The sequence below is a fragment of the Chroicocephalus ridibundus genome, chromosome 2 (genome assembly GCF_963924245.1).
Source record: "Chroicocephalus ridibundus chromosome 2, bChrRid1.1, whole genome shotgun sequence".
Classification (NCBI taxonomy): Eukaryota; Metazoa; Chordata; class Aves; order Charadriiformes; family Laridae; genus Chroicocephalus; species Chroicocephalus ridibundus.
The window spans coordinates 31,160,352-31,176,597 of NC_086285.1; the positions used below are offsets into that span (position 1 = coordinate 31,160,352).

The window sequence follows — 16,246 nt, forward strand, 5'->3', positions numbered from 1 at the left end:
CTTGTCTTCATATAGATCTTTTCCTAGTACATACAGTGTGTTTTACATTTGTTAGGTGGAATGACTGGTAATTCTTTAGCTCATTATATATGAGAATCAATAAATGTAGAGCTGAACATCTGCAATAAGGAAGTTAATTAAATACTGTTAGATCTTGTTGGTTATTTGTTTTTTGCTGTTTGGTTGGCGCTTTTTCCCCCTCTTAATTACTGGTGTTAATGATACTCACCATTGAAGACAACTTGTTTAGTAGTTTGATTACTAAGGGCCTTTTCTATAAATAAAAGTGTTAATTCACAGGACTAGCTGCTCCCTTATAGAGGAAAAGAGTTGAAGATTTTATGGTTGGAATTTTATTATTTCTCATTCTGGGCTTCTGTCTGTGCTTACCACGGAGCTCACCAGAGACATCTGCTATTAAGGATTACTTCAAAGGAAGTGGGAATACAAGGGGAGTGCTCCACATGTATTTGAACTCACTGTTAAAGCTACAAGTGCATGTTTTCTGGACTGATCTTCCTCCATATATTTGCCCTGGCAATAAAGAAAGCAAACAAAAAAATGTTCTCTGTTCCTTTGAGATGTTAATGAGTACTCTTGACCCATCATTTCAGCAGGCGCATGTACTGTACAGGTAGTGAAGAGATGGTGCTCATACTCTTTTCTGTTACAAGACCATATATATATTTAAACATATATGCAATATTTAAATAGCATTGCCTTGAGCCTTAATCAACAAGGAATTACACCTTGGCTTTGAAGTGCTTTATCACGCCATGTTTGAGTATCTGATCTTCTGTATCTGTGGTGTCTCCTGAGGTCTCCAGTATGGCACAATGGATTGGTGGTCCCTGCTTCTCATAAAGTGCAAATGCTGATGGAGTTTGCTACATGTCTAGAATAAGAGGCATGCATACGCATGCTATCAACCAGGATTATTCTGTGTTTGATACCTTTTGATTCAGGAGTTGTTTAGCCTTTTCAGAGCAGATGTCCAGGTGCTGATCTGAAAGAGAGGTCTAAAACATAGCGTCTTTGAGTTAGAAAATGGCAGTCTCTTCTTTCCCAGTAGATATGGCAACAGCTGAGGATTTATGGAGGAGGAATTTCATTCCAAAAGTTTCAAAACAGCCACAGACTGCGTGTTTGCATTTTTCTCACAAGTTTCTTCTATGTTGCACTGCAGAAAATGCATTGTTACAGGATGGAACTGAAAGCTTCTGGTAATATGTCTTATTTTAAGACAGTTTTGTTGTATTGGCTTGGAATGAACTGATAAGACACATGCTAGAAACTGCACCGGTTTAGATTGTTTGGAATAAGAATCCAGCTAAAATAAACAGAAAAGATCCAGTTCTTTGAGGGACTTACATGGTTTCTTTTGCTAATGAGATTTGTGTACTCAGACAAGTCCACTGATGTGTTTGGAGCCTCAGGGTTTTAATTTGGCCAGGCCCTTTGTAGCAGCACAAACTGAAATCAATCTCAATACAGCAGGGGAAGTTGACAAGAGTGCTATTAAGTAGGGTATTGATTCAGTGAACATCTTTCGGGCATATCAGAATGACCATAGGAAACTTTGGTTACTTGCTTGCGGTTATCTTTAGGCCAACCTTGTTTAGGAGAAAAAATTCTTTTTCTTCCCTTGGTTTTCATTGGTTCATCAGTGTATCTCCTGTCCTTGCTCCCCCCGTTAGCACCCGTGCTGTGAAGTGATTACTGTAGGTGACGAGATTAAAATCTTACTTGTTAGGTTTCAAGTGCATCCTCACACTTCAGAAATCTTTTTAATTAAATCCTCTGAAAAATGTATTTACTCTTTAAATTCAACACTTAGCAGCTGTCATGAGGAGCAGGCCCCTTCACAGGAGAACGGCTGAACTACGTGAGAGAGGACAGAGCTTTGAAAAGATTACATATGTCCAAAGAGGGCAAGGGCTAATTTGCTACTGATGGAGCTTTCTAAAGCAGTAGAGGCCACTTAGCTGCTTTAGTTTTAACGGCCTTGATGTGACTAAATTTCCTGTACTGCTGTGGCAACAATCAGTGACTTGCGACTTCCAATGTCCTTGTTATGGCACAGTCAGTGGAGAAGACATTCCATTCAGACATACAGCGGTGATGTGGATCAGCTCTTGTATCAAGGTGATTAGTTCCTAAAAGGCAGAACAGATGACTCAAAAATGCACTGGAAGGTTATGTGAGACCCTGCCTGAACTTGCTGCATTTAAGCTACCAGCACGTGAGTGGTACCACCTACACCCTTTACATGAATAGATAAAATTTCTGTCATCTGCAGTGCACGAGGGACATTTTCTCTCTGTTCTGAGCTGAGATAAACTGCATTAGTATAGAAGGCAGTTTTTAGAAATCTGATATGCTTGTATTGAGGCTGCAAATTAGCTATTAATTGGCACTATATTTACATTCTTGCTATAGAGAAGTCCTGGAGCATATCTAAACGAAGGCAGTAATGCCCATGCTCTACTTCAGTGTTACCTTATCTTAAGAGCAGGGGTCACGTTACAGAGTGCATTGACAACAGGAAGAGGACGGCAAGTGAGAGCAGTGAAAACAGTGTCACACATCGGTACTCCTCCACCTCCTCCGCTTCTCTGTGTGTGGTGCAGACTTTCAGAGGCAGGATAACGTGATTTCTGGAGTTTCAGGAAACGGTGCCCTCTGTGAACTGTTTTTCAGCGTATTGTGGAGAAATGTGTCTGTTGCCTCTGTGCACGTGGCATGCGCCAGATAACCTGGTGGGTAAATCTGTTCCAGAGTGGCATATGTTGGACTGTTGCCTGGTAGTTTTAGGGTAGCATGCAAACTACGTGTAAAATTGAAGTAAAGAGACAGCTGGTGCAGTTTTTCATGGCTGAGGGAAATCTCCATTGTTGACCAGCATGTATTGCATCTGTCATGTTATTTTTTGATTCTAGAGAATAAAAAGACACTGCAGTGTGTCTCTAGCCACGCTACTGTTTTATTTATAATAAACCAAAGGGCTTTGTGGCATTTATTATTAACACACAAATCAGCCTGTTTACAAAAATTCATTTCCACTCTTTTCTTGCTGTAGTGGTCCACACTTCACTGTCTTCATAATCCATACCAAATCCTCTTATAAATATGTATTTTTTTGTCAATTGATAGAGTTTTTGAAGGAAAAAAAAAAGAAGTCTGCTCGGTTCCTTAAAATACGTTACTCTCAAATTAAAAAAAAACAAAGCAGTTCTCTGAATTATCATCTAACCTCATCCAAGGATAGGAAGAATTTCCTTATGTAAAACGTACTCCATCAGAATTGGCTGTCAGTGACAAAAGTGAAACTACGATATATCTTTCTATATGACATTCAGAGCAGCTTCTTTTTGGCAGTTACTACCTTACAACCACACGGTTTCATACACTTGCTGACACATCATTAAAAATCTATCATTGTTAGCAATCCGTCATCATAGAAATCAAGGGATGAGATTTACTGATCCTGTGTTTATCCTGCAGAGCAAGAGCATATAACAAAACAATAAGGAAAAAAATAGATGCATTGTGCTGCATAATTATTAATTCTAAAGCAGATTGCTGGAGCAAAAATTGCAAGTTAGAAATGAAGCTGGTAGAGTGTACAATCTGAATTCTGAAATGTTCTTGTTTTAAAATATCAGGACTGCATGACATAGGAAATTCTTTAACTGTTTGAATAAGGTGTTTGCTCTTGGTGTTCATTTAAACTAAAGATATTCTAAATACTAGCTGTGGTCTGTGATTTGTTGGGGTGAAGATTCTTCTGAGCGCACCATTTAAAAACTATGGTTCAGGATGTTATTCTGCAAATTTCTTTTGTTCCATGGAAGAATAATCTTTACCTTTGCATAAATTACTGGCTTCGTCATAATTTATTGTATCTCCTGACATATAGCCACTGAAAATATGTTTTCTCCCCAGTATGAAGGCAAAATAAGAAACAACTCCAATATACGAATTTATACATGTAATTTATATGTGTAAGTTACTAAAGATGTAAGAGGAGGAAATGGAATAATACAGTAGAAATTAGAGCAGTTATGCAGCTATCAAAAATTTATAGAAAGGACCTGCTTTATACAGCTGGTAATACCAAGAACACAAATCATCTCCTTGAAAAAAGGTCCCAGGGCTTTTCCAGAGAAAAGATGTTGACTAGTCTATGTCTTTTCCTTACTGTACTTAATCTGAGACAGTTGCTTATTACTACATGCTAGAAATCAGAAACCTGCTAATATCTGATTTACTAGCGTTTATTCTGGGCTTTTCAGTTGCTTCACTCTAAGAAATAGTGTCTCTTTCAATACCAAAGCAAAAACCAATGGGCAAGGATAGAGCAGCAAGCCATAGGTAATATAATAAAGCCCATCGTTTTTTGTGAAGGGATGAAGTGCATCTCCTGTGAAGTTTTGACACTGCAGAGCGCCCAGGAAAAGGAGAGGAAATCTGCTGGGGTTAGTTTCGTTTGTGGCAGAGCAGTGGGATCTAAAGTATTTGGAAACCTAATTTACCTTCTGCTGGCCTTTAGACAGACTTATTATATGATGGTAAGTAGTAACAGAGCTGATCTTTTCCCTCTGTCCTTTTGCATTTTTAGTATCAATGTGGACTCCAGGACAAGAAATGTATCTCATTTTACTTTCCAAAGCCTTCCATATTGAGGTCCAGATATTACTTAGCTTCTGCAAGAATCTCACTTGCAGTTCCTCACCGTGAGTACCACACAGAAAGCCATTAGCGTAGCGTAGGGCACGGGACTGGCCACTCCTTTTTGGTCAGGCATCATGTTGGAACAAATTAGACAATTCCTGCCCAAGTCTCTGGAAATAGGGAAGCTGAGATTTTCAAATATCAGAAAACCGTGCAGAGACCTTGCTACAGAGGGGTGGTGCAGGAATCTCAAGTCTATGGGGGAATTAAAAGAGTTGGTAGATTAATTGAGTGTGATATTTTCTGCATCTGTGTACTGCTGTCCTCAGTTCTTCCCTGCAGAGGGTCGGCATAGCCAGCTTACATTTCCATAGCAGTGGGACAGTTATCTCCTATACTGACTGTGCCCGACTTTGAGATGTGCTGTACCTGGGGATTCTACTTTAGCTGTGCATATATAAGACTTTAAGACACCTTCAGACCAAGTACCAAGCGTCTTAGTGGAGATTAGGCTGCTCAAATTTGAAAATGCTGGTTAACCGGAATCGCATCCATATAATAACCTAGTTCAATTTCTACTTCGATATTTGAAGGTGAAAAAAAAGCTGCCACAAAAGGTAAGTGAAATATCTCTAATGTCTTCTAGTTTATGGATTGACCTTAAAATATAACAACTCAAAGCAGAACTTTTTAATCAGAAAATAAATGGCAATCACTTAAAAAGAGACACGAAGCAAGAAAGAAAACGAATATTTAGCCCTGTAATCAGACACAGACTTACAGTGTACGTTAGCTGGGTGTTACACTTTCTGTATTTCCATTTACTCATGTATCTGTTTTTTTCTCAAAAGTATAAGAAATAAAAAGCTACTTATTCCCCAGTAAAACTGCTCTATCTCCTTAAGAGATAACGTGGGATAGGTGATCTGTCCCAGCTCTCCAAATTGAAGTTAGTGAAGGAAATAAATAGGAGAGAAAAGTAGACTTGGGAGAAGGAAGAAAATATAGTAAACAACTAAAGAACATGCAACGTGAAAATAAAAATTGGCAAGGATGGTGAGAAGAGTAAAGAAGGGAAGGACAAGTGAGAATATTAATGAAAGTTGAAAAGGGCAATTTAAAACAATTGGAGACATAAAAATGTCTAGACAAGTGAGAAAAACAGTAAGGAAGTAAAAGAAAAGTAAAAGCAGTATGCCCCAAAGGTGAGATTTTCAAAGGGAAGATGTGTAATTAACTAGAGTTAATAAAAGTTGGACTATTAGCTGTTTTCTGAGTCTCTTAACATCTCCCTCATCTTTGTCATGGTGGTTGTTTCATCATAAGAGAAAGAGCTTGTTAGGAATTCTCTGGTTAAAGTTGTACTGGTTTTGACACATGTTAATTTGTTAAAGTATTTTATTGAAAAGGATAAACTCTGACAAAATATTGTTTGGAATTGGGGATAGGAAAGAGAGTGGGAAGCCCATAGCTGTAAGGTGAGAGTACGCCCCACTGGCATGTCAGGACCCATCCTGCAGAATGGGAATTTAAAATTGTCTACCACAAACTGAGCGTGTCTCTCAACTGCTGGGCTGGCGGTTTTTCTGGGAATGGCCTTTTTGCTTGGCTTTGTTTTGTGCTATTTTGCCTTTTGCAAAAAACATTTGGAAAGGGCAGATCCAAAGTGAGCTCCCAAATCTGTATTGGGTTTTTTGTTTTTGCTGTGTTTTGGTTTTGTTGTGCGCGCACGAATGAGAACTCCCATTGTTTCATCAGTTGTATGTAGAGCATCACCAGGTTATGTTTTTGGGTATGTATTCTTTGCTACAATTTAACTCTAGACGTGGTTTGTTTATGTGCTCTGTTTGAAAACCCTGGGGTACTTCACACTCTGGGGTTGGTTGGTTAACTAGCACCCTGGCTTTGGAAGCAGTGTTTGGAAAACATCCTGTTTTCCTCTCCTTTAAAGATAACCTTTTGATTTCAAGCTACTCTGTATTTATATGTAATTCATTACATTGGTCCTGCTCTAGTTTTTGCCTCGCCTTCGATATTGAGCTCTGTTTCTCATTGTCACTCCCTTTTTCTAGTCCAAAGTGTCTTTTCTTTTTATACAACTCCTTTTTCTCCAGACAACACCCTTTCTCTAGGCCTTTATTTTGATTGTAGCAAACACTTCAGATTAATTCTCCGCCTTCAACAGGTGCCTGCAGGACAGGAGACTGGGGAAATGAATGCTCCTCATTATCCCTTTTGTGCGCTTGCCAACCACTGTCTTTGGTCACAAACTTTTTGTCTCAGCCTTTTTTTGTTGTCTGAAAGGGCAATTTCTGTGTGTATGCACATATATATATATGTCTATATAGGTGTATACACACGTACACACACAAATATGTATACATACGTATTTGTGAATTTAAATATCTCTCTAGTTCGCAGTTAATAGTCTGCTCACTTAATAGTCTGCAGTATTTGTTTTTTTGGAGAGCGAAGTGAACGCTTTGAACTTGTTTTGCTTTCACTGGAGTTGCTAGAAGGGTCACATACGAATTTGGCTGGCCTTCAAAACATTGCCAAACCCCTTCTAATTACTGTCATCGTGTCACCACCTCTGGGGCGCTGCCTTCTGGCAGAGTGGGTGTGCCAGGGTTAGCCTTTGTTTTAATGCTATTAATAGGGAAAGCACAGAAAGAGATGAGCATGTATGAACTCTTGAGTGTGGTACACGTAGCTGGGAGTGCCCGAAGTTTCCCAGTGTCAGACCCATTGCTCCCCAAGCAGCGCCATTTGTTTATAATTGCAATAATAAGCACGTTTTGGCAGTCCTCCATGTGAGGAACATGTGTAAGAACCAAGTGTTAAGCCAAATGCTAGTGTTACTTGAAGCCTCAAATTAGACTTGAATATGCAGTTATAAAAGGGTGTTTTGAAACATCCTTTGTCCCAATGAAGTCTTTTAGTCTCAATAGCTCAAAGAGCTGACGATCAGGGTTTTGCAGACTCTGATGTTATTGCATTATTTTTCTGTACGTTTCAAGAGCATCTTTCATTCAAAACTAGAATTGCGAGGTATTACTTTGACATTGTGTTGACAAAAATTTGCTTTTTTGGGGTGAAACCCATAACTTTGTTCCCTTGAGTAATAATAATAATAAAAAAATGCTGGGCATTTAGCTTGTTCTACCTCAACCTGGAGCTGCTTCATTTTCAAGGCTTCTGGTGGCTGTGAGAGGGAGGCTGTCAGGAGGAGAAGCCCTACAAACCTTTGGCCTTTTGAACTGGGTTGCAGAAACCTTGCATCAAATCGCAGTGCTCTTGCGTGGTGTTGTTGAGTAACTAGGTGACAATGTTGCATGGCGAAGGGGAGCTACATGAGCGGAGTAATATCCAGCTACCAGGGAAATGGTCAGCAACTGGATGTTGAGTTTGAAGGAGGTGGGTTGCTTCCTCTTATCATACAGGAGGACTCCGGGTTTACTCTGCACTCATCACTTGTATAGTTCTAATTTCTTTTATTACTTAGCTTCTTAAGTACTGTAGTACCCCACTGAATGAAACAGTTTCTTAAGGATTGATCCTGCTTGAATTGAGGTAGGGGCATTCAGGAAGAGAAAGTTGATAAAGGCAAAAGGCTGAGATACACAAAAGAAAAAGGCAAGTGTAACAGAGTTCCTGAACCTTTTAAACTCTTACAATGCATAAACAGAGCCAGTTGCAATATAGTTTATAAAGACTCTCACTGAAACTTATAATTAGAGGTTACACAAGGGCAGGTAACATTTCAGAAACAGGTAAGACATCTGACCCAACATGCCTGCTGACTGAAATGGAACGGCCTTAGGCTCCCCTGAGATCATCGCAGAGCAACTCCTCAGATTTCGATTAAAGGACTTTCCTTAACCTCTGTGCAGGTTTGTCCTTTAAGAAAAGGAAATATTGTGTCAGTCTTCAAACTTCTGATTTTCTGCAAGCGCCATTATTTAAAATGTTTTAAAAACTGGCAAAATCGCTTCCCAGGCTTGTGAAAAAAAAAAAATAAAATCCCTTCTGCATTTGGCCTTTACTAGTTGGTGTGCTTATTTAGCATTCGTGTTCTCACACCGTGTTCTCTCGGTGGCAGCACTTCCCCCCACCTCAGCTGATAAAATTTAGCTGCATGCTTTTCCTTTATGCTTTTCAGCAGCTGCTGTAGAGGCTTTACAACTGGAGGCATTTGAAATTGCCTGCCAGCCTTTCACATTGCTGGGTTTTAAATCAGTCTGATACTAGAATACTTGCACCTTGCCACCCCTTTGATGGCTCTGAGATCTCAGAACACTGTGTACAAGTTTGAATTTAGCATCACAATCCCATGTTGTCGAGAGGTAAACTAGGTGACCCATCTGCCCAAGCTGATAGCATGTCACCTGCGGAATTCCTGATCTAACTTAAACTGATTGAAACAGATAAAAACGTTGTTCTCATTCACTTCTAATCTTTTCAGTCTTTTAATCTCTTTTTGGATAACTGGTGAACCCATCAGACCAGTTTCCTTGGCTACTGTCACCACTTTTTTTTTTCCCCACATGAGTGAAGCACTGAATTCCTTCAGCACAGACGAGAGGGAGGGAGAGGAAGGCAGCTTCATCTGAGGATGACAGTTTGGGAGCAGGCTGCTGCCCTTCTCCCCAGCGGACAGAGAGCAAGAGAGCGTGCCCTTGGCACCCGCTGGAGAGGCGCAGGTGACAGAGGGTGCTAAACCCTGGGTAGAGCCGAGCTTACATCCTGGCTTTAAGCCCATCTTATTGATTGCACACATTTAAAACTCAGTCACCAAACTTGGCAGTGCAAGGTGAGGGGCCTGTAAAGCCACATAAATCTCTCAGAGACTACGCAGAAGCGGGAATGCCAGGGTGGAGAATCTGCTTCTCCTTTGTGTTTTAGAATACTATCCGAACCAACCATTAGATTTTGCAAGTGTGTCAGAAATAGACGCTCAGGGTGAGATTTTACATGCCAGTTGCCCTGATCTAACACAAATCTGTCATTCTTCTTGTTACTTAGTCTTCCACCAGGTTAGTGAGCTAAACCATCTCCAAGCTACTGAAAACAGTGGGGCTGCATCGTCAGGGGCGGGAGGAGAGTGAGATCACCCTGTTTGGCTGGCAGCAAGCCATTCCATCTGTGAAATGCCACTCCCATTCCTGAGCTCTGGAAAGGGGCAATAAGCAGTATTCCAAGATGTATGCACTTATTTCAGTGATGTACCTTGTCTTAAGGAAATCCTGTGCACGCTGAGAGTCTCCCCCACCCATAACCTCCAGCTGTGTGTTACCTCCTGCATAGCATCCCTGAAGTTGTGTCAGTTCGACTGTTTATGAGGATGTGAAGGAAATGGACCAAGGAATCAACCTGGCTGGAAACAATCCCATAAAAAATGTTATGCTTAAACTCGATTGGTTCTAGGTTAAAAATTAGGTTTACTATAGTTACCTTCATTATTCCTGCACAATAATATTCAATTTTTGGGTCGTCTTCTGCCTTTCCTTGCTTTTACAAAACTGTAGGGATCCAATTATCTTTCCTTTGTTTAAAGCGTTGAGAATTCTGTTAGGTCTGTGACCCAGAAAATAACAGATTTAGAACCATTCAGCTCCCCCTTCCAGAGGTGTCCATTCAGGGCTGGGCTGCATGGTCACTGGCGTGGGGACAGACCGAGGCAATGCCTGACCTTCAGTAACCGTGTAGGAGAAATTTTTTGTGCGGCATTTGTATGTCCCTATTTAGATTCACCCCTTTGCTGGGGAGGCTCGTTATTTCCCCGCCATCTGAAGGTCCCAATCCGAAAGGAGTGTCATGTAGTTTGGGTGATAGGCCCAGAAATGTGTGATGTGAATAATCTAGTTGCTTTCTGATATGAATAATAATGCTATAGGAAAAATGTATGGGTAGCAACAAGGACTGGGAGTGCGGAGGTGCTTAAATGAAAAATAATGCAGGAAATACATATCTGCACACAAGGTAATATACTTCTTACTGGTTTTTCTCCTAGAGTTATTCCAGTTTGAAGGAGGCGACTTGTATTTTTTTAGCACTATTTGATGGGTATGTTTCAAAAGATTACTGTGGGTTTCAGAGCAATTCTACCCTTTGTGTCAAAACATGGTGATGTTTGACACATTGCTGTGACCTTGCACTAAAATTTTCTTTGATTTCACATCCATGTTTTTCATATTATCATGTTTCACACTAACACAGATTCTACAGCCTGTGAAAGGCAGGATTGTCCTAGTAGATGTGTTCAAAGAAGGGACAGTCTTTCTAGATGGGCTTCTTATTTTTTCCCCAGCATAAATGCAATCCTGTTCTTCTTTTATGCTCCTTATACTATTCTAGAAGGTGATCCTATCTTAAATCTACACTAACACAAAAATGGCAAAGTTTTGTAGCAGGTTTGCTAATCGTGCTCATTTAACTCTCAGGATAAAGCTGCTTTTAGATGTCAAGGCTGTTCCACATAGCCTACTGTTAATATGTGGAATACTCTGCCATGAGCAGTACTAAAGCTGAATATTTTTAAGCATCATAACCAAGTAGCTTTTGACTCTTTATAATGTACCAAATCTTAGATCTCTATTCTATGAAAATATGTCTTCATACTCCTGTTGATGTAGGGATACCGATATGCCATAGTTATGCGCGCACTCTGCTCATTCTCTATGGGGATTTTTCGCTCAGGCAGAGTCAGGAATTTTGTACATTGTCTGGAATTTCTAGATACATGACTGAGCTACAACCAGGCAGAAATCCATATACACTGACTGAAGGTGCACAGCTAGGTTTCTAGGTTCCTGTTCTAGAACAATCCTGTTCTAGAAGAACAGGATTGCATTTATGCTGGGGAAAAAATAAGAAGCCCATCTAGAAAGACTGTCACTTCTTTGAACACATCTACTAGGACAATCCTGCCTTTCAGGATATTATTCTAATTAATTTGTGCTTCTGCATGGTGTCAGATCTGCTCTGTGTGCCTAAGTTTGTATGTGCCTCAGAGAGCTCAGACTTGCAGTGCTGTACAGAGCACGTGTCCGTGTTTAATTCTGTGAAATCCCAGAGAAAAACTATCACAATTCTATGTTTACCTGAGCTACTTACCTTAAATGAAGGGAAATGGAAATTTTAGCTTACAAGATAAAGATATGTTGAACACTGAATGCAGTCTTCCAAAGGCTGAAGTGTTCTCTGAAATGCTGAGGTCTTGGTTTTTTGCTGTTACTCTTATTTGAAACAGATCTCTTTTGTTCCAGGATGCTGTATATTGTAGTGACTGATCCAACTCAGTTACTTTGAAATGAGTATGTAATTATCCACACCCCTACTAAGAGTGGGATGAGCCTTTGACAGCCACCTTTTTTTTTTTTTTTTTTTTTTTAAAAAAAAAGCCATGTAACAATAACAAATTATTTCTCAAGCAATCTACTTGGAGTCTAAATTTAGGAAATGTTTCTCAAGCCAGCTGTTCTCAGTACAATTGACAAATGGAGTCGATTTAGTGGTCTGGTGACCAAGAGTAAAGACTTCCTAAATGTTAAATATTGCAGTGTTTGAAAACTAAATTTCACTCCCAAGCAGTCCAGCCTTGCTCAGAAATAAGAGTGATAAAACATCTGTAGAGGGGAATGACAAAAAAAAAATAATCTAAGGTTGAAAGTAGGAAGGACAATTCAAGTTAATTTCTGGAAATTTTTCTCTCCAAGAAGTGCTTAGATTGGGTAGAAACAGTATTTTGAATTACTACTATGAAAACTATAATCACTCACTAAAGGTGATTATCCTTTAAAGAAACTACAGTCTTTGCCGTTTAAATGATGCAGGGCAATTCTGAAATGAGTTTTTATGCCAGCATGGCTTTCTGTGGTTTATTTTTCCTGGCAAGAATAGAATATGAACTTACGTGGCATATAGTACATACGCAATTGCGTTCAAGTGTATTTGCAGAAGACAGGCTTCTTCCAACATTTAGTACGTTAAATGGATATGTAAGCAGTGATTGCTTTATTTTCTGGAGACTCTGTAGCACATACAGCTATAACACGAAATCCTAAAGCAAGTGTTTTCCAACTTGGTTTGCTACTGTATTGGCACCACCGTAGTAGTAATCAGCTATGGAGACGGATTTGTGCAAGGGAGGAGGACCAGCTGCTCGGGAAGCATTGTATACCAGTTTCAACTCCTTGCGCCAGTTTTGTGACTAAGAGAAGGGCATGGAACCGTGCTCAGGTTCTCAAACCACAAGTGTGCTGCTTGTAGCAGAAACTGGAATAGCCTGAGACTCCTGCAGAGGTACTCTTGGGTAACAAGCTTGCAAATAGCCATACTTCAGCAAAGAGGTGTGAGGGGGTTCTTTTGTTTGTTGGTTTGGTTTTTTTGTTTGTTTGTTTGTTTTGGGATTTTGATTTTTATCTTTTTGGTTTTTTGTTGTTTTTTTTTTTGTTTTTTTTTTTTTTAAACCTTGCTATCTCTGAACGAGGGGCATAGGTTTAGTGTGGCAGACTTCACACCACAGACACCTTGCTGCAGAAAGGGAAAATCACCATCTGTGGAAGTCTAAGAGGAGTCCTGCCCCGCCGCAGCTGTATGTAAGGTTGAGAGCGGGGCAGGGTGCCTAAACCTCTGCCTTACAAAAGTGCTATTCTAGACCACTGTTGTGACCTATGTTTATTTTATTTGTGTGTTTGTGTTTAATTAGACCGGTCCTACAGCAGTCTAAACACCTATTAAGGCTGTCCTGATGCCTGGTATTTTCAATCTTGCATTTGCTTACAATGCAGTGAGATTAAAAGGAAAACCAAAAGTATTTGTAGGCCTATTTTCAAAGGACTTGTACGTAAGAATGAGGTATCCGTTCTCATTACTTTAGCAATATTAGCAGGAAATAAATTAAAGAAGAATGGATTATTGAGTTTTTCTCTTTTAAATCTGTTTCCTAGTCCTATTTCCCTTTCAACCACAAAATCTTGCAAAATGAACCATATTGCATAGTTTTAAACAACTGTTCCCCATTTTACACCTCACGATGATTTTCTTTTGCTTATTGAAGATAACACAACACCAAGTAAAAGCTCTGTCCCTGCAAGGCATTTCTAGTCCTGCAGTGTTAATGAAGAGAAGTTGAAATAATTGGAATCTGTACAGCTGAAGTACCTGTGTTGTATTGAGTTCACCACTCTTGTCTCTGTTACTTACCCCTACAATAAATATTAGAGATGTGGGCTGTACAGACAAGGCCATGAAGTATCTACAGCTATATTGGAAATAACTTGGTATGGTAATTGCTGATAATCTACAGGTAAACAAAGAATCATTGGGAGTGGGCGTGTAATGTGGTCATGATCCAATTCTTTACGTACTCATAGTGTATCCTGTAATAATAGCATACAATGCTGTGAGACACTCTAATCCCCTCTAAGCCGTATGGAGTCATGCTGCTCCATGTTGAGAGCATGGATCTAGTGCCAAACACGGATGGCCAGCTCCACCACATTCCTCCAAAATAGTACTTAGTAGATGTGTCTTTTCCTAGGTTTGTTTGTGGTTTGGTTTTGTTATGTTTTTGGTTTTGTTTTTGTTTTTTTAATTTTATGTAGCCAGTCTGGAATTACTGATTGAAATTGTGAAGCATGTGATAGAACCAGACAATTGACTTTTATTTTCTTTTAAAGTCATACCACTAAATGAAACCTATCAGCTAGATCAATACTGCATTTCAAAGGCAAGCTTAAAGTCACCCTGCATGAGTTCCATCTCTAAATTTTAGATGACTATACAGGAGGTGTCTGCAGTTGAACTGACCATCTGATCTCTCAGCATCCGTGTAATATGTCTATAAGGAGGGCAAGAAGGGGTTGCCTGGTGTTGCCTTCGTACAGCAAGGATGTTGTGCACTGACCTGCCTGTACCTTAGCTTTGTGGCCAGGCAGAGCCACTGCAGGCAAAGCGCCGGGTGCTGACTTGGTTCCTGGCCTGGCCACTAGTGATACAGTATAAATTACAGTTAACTTTGAGCCTGGGTTGCAAAATTCCCCTTTCTAGGTCTTGACTGTCTGTACATGAAATCTGTCAATGAAAGTCAGCAGAACATAAATTATGCTAGCTGATCACAGCGCTGAAAGGCCACTGACTTCATCGTCCTTTTGTTCCAGCAGCAACTTCTATTCTGGCAGCTGTGAGGGACCTATTGTTCATTATTACTCTTTCAATCTGCTGAACAGAATCCTTCTGTTCTAGTACCAGGTATTCTGCCAGCTGTCCATCACCAAGTGGCCATGATATACTGGAGTTCTGGTTTATTTTCTTTCCCGTTTCCATCTGTAACATAACTTAATTGCTCTCGGTGAAGGGTAAAATACTGAAAAAGCAAACCTTCCTTAGCTGCTGCTGTTAGGATACTGTGGAATGGGGTTCCAAAACTTACCTACTTGATTTTGGTTGGAAAAATGAGTTATTTTCTTTTTTCATTGAGTATTTACTCTTTCTATAACAGGCTTCTAGAAGGTTATGATGCTGTATTGGCGAAACATGAAAAAGAATAAATGCAATTATAGTATTTTTTTTATTGATTGCAATCTGACATTCATAAGCTTGTGAAATGAGCACTTTCCCTCCTCCTGCTCTTTCTTGGTCTCTGCAGTGCAAGAATTCAAGCTCCTTCTTCTCCTGTCTTCCTTTGAAAGACATTTATGTTACTATGGTGAGGAAAGCATGTAGCACTTAGAGCTGCAGACTAAATTTAGCTATTTTCATAATCCATTTTAAGTATTATGCCAATAATTTGCTGGATTAATTCATATTACAGCAAGCGCAATCTAGTTGCCCTAAGCATTATGCACATACAGGTGCTTAACTAACATCCTAGGAGATCGCGAAGGGAAACCAGCCCTGGCTTGAAACCAGCACCCACTTCTCCTGAATCCAGAACCAGCCAAGTCTAAAATAGCAACCTTTTCTTTCCCAGAAGCGCTTTTCTGATAAAAGTAAGGGAGAGGAGAGATGTTTCTAGGCTTTCACAATTTCTTCATTCTAGTCACTTTCTTTGCTTTCTTTTCGTAGTGGGTATATGCACGCTAACTAGCATGACTTACTTGATCGGTGTTATAACATAAAACAAATCTAAAAGCAGAAAATAGTGATATTAAATCCGGAAAAAACAGTAAATTTAAAGAATAATTGGGACTCCATAGGAACAAAGTGCTGAATTGTATATTATCATAGTTTAACAACAATAATTTATTGAGGGTCAGTCACTCATGCAGCTCCAAAATAAAACTGGAAATAGGCTTTCCATTTTTCCAACTGGTTTGCTTGTGTTATATTAGAAGATACAGCTGGATAATTGTGCTGGAATTGTTTTCTGGTATGTATTTATAAATACTGGCCATAGTATACATAGATTATTTGGATGGATGATCCCTTAAGTTACAACCGTATTCATAAATAAACTAACAAATGACCTTCTCAGTTAATGGCCACTAAAGATCTTAATGCATTAAATAGAGCCTCTGAATAATTCACCCTTTCCTTTTTCCTAGTATGGCTAATCAGTGTACTGTGA

The 16,246-nt window shown here is 39.6% G+C and overlaps 1 long non-coding RNA gene across 1 annotated transcript in view; it reads left to right on the forward strand.

Moving 5' to 3' along the window:
* Positions 1 to 2,626: 2,626 nt before the first annotated feature.
* The window catches only part of LOC134510919 (uncharacterized), an 86,243-nt gene continuing 72,623 nt past the window's right edge, over positions 2,627 to 16,246 (forward strand). The window contains exon 1 of the long non-coding RNA XR_010069755.1: positions 2,627 to 2,759. This is a non-coding gene — a long non-coding RNA (uncharacterized LOC134510919). The remainder of the gene's footprint in view (positions 2,760 to 16,246) is intronic.